This window comes from Myotis brandtii, unplaced genomic scaffold (genome assembly GCF_000412655.1).
Source record: "Myotis brandtii unplaced genomic scaffold, ASM41265v1 scaffold29, whole genome shotgun sequence".
Taxonomy (NCBI): domain Eukaryota; kingdom Metazoa; phylum Chordata; class Mammalia; order Chiroptera; family Vespertilionidae; genus Myotis; species Myotis brandtii.
In genome coordinates this window covers 2,900,101-2,900,698 of record NW_005361075.1, presented here as the reverse complement: position 1 = coordinate 2,900,698, position 598 = coordinate 2,900,101, and the positions used below count along the sequence as shown (strand labels likewise).

At 61.4% G+C, this 598-nt stretch overlaps 1 protein-coding gene across 5 annotated transcripts in view; it reads right to left on the bottom strand.

Moving 5' to 3' along the window:
• GALNT6 (polypeptide N-acetylgalactosaminyltransferase 6) overlaps window positions 1-592 on the bottom strand; it is a 31,953-nt gene extending 31,361 nt beyond the window's left edge. For all 5 annotated transcript variants that reach the window (XR_001362668.1, XM_014542122.1, XM_005869238.2 and 2 more), the window contains exon 1: window positions 466-592. The gene's annotated coding sequence lies outside the window, so the exon portion shown is untranslated. The remainder of the gene's footprint in view (window positions 1-465) is intronic.
• Window positions 593-598: the final 6 nt, after the last annotated feature.

The window sequence follows — 598 nt, the reverse complement described above, 5'->3', positions numbered from 1 at the left end:
ACACACACACACACACACACACACACACAGAGGAGAGCTCTGTCCTACCCTCTGCTGAGGTCGGGGTCTAGGACAATTGGCTCTGGGAGTAAATCACAGTTTCTCCTTTGGGTTAGCCCGGGCTTGGAACACATGACGGGGAAATGGGGAAGTTGGTGACAGTCACAGTCATGAACGCACATCAGACTCCCTCCCACAATACCACACGGCTCCCGTCTGCACAAGAGGGAGGCCCTCCCGGATGGCCCACCAGGAGGCTTCTCTCGCTGGCCTCTCCTGCTCAGGGGGACTGGCCCTGGGGAGGGAGCCTGTCCGAGAGGCTTTCTGTAGCGGGGCACATAGGGTAGCCCAGCCTGAGAGCCGGCACACAGGAGTAGGGCGGCAGCATGGGTGGGTGCAGGGAAGAGGTGCAGAGCCCCGGAGGGAGTGCTATGGCTTGTCCCTCCCCACCCCACCCTCCCTTACCAGCCACAGAGGTCCGAGCTTTCCTTCCGTCCATCCTTTCAGGAAGGCACACTGGTGGAGGGGGTCCTACCGAGGGAGAAGCTAGAGGCCACCGCGACGGATGAGGGCCAGTCTGGCCCACCCTCTTCCTTTT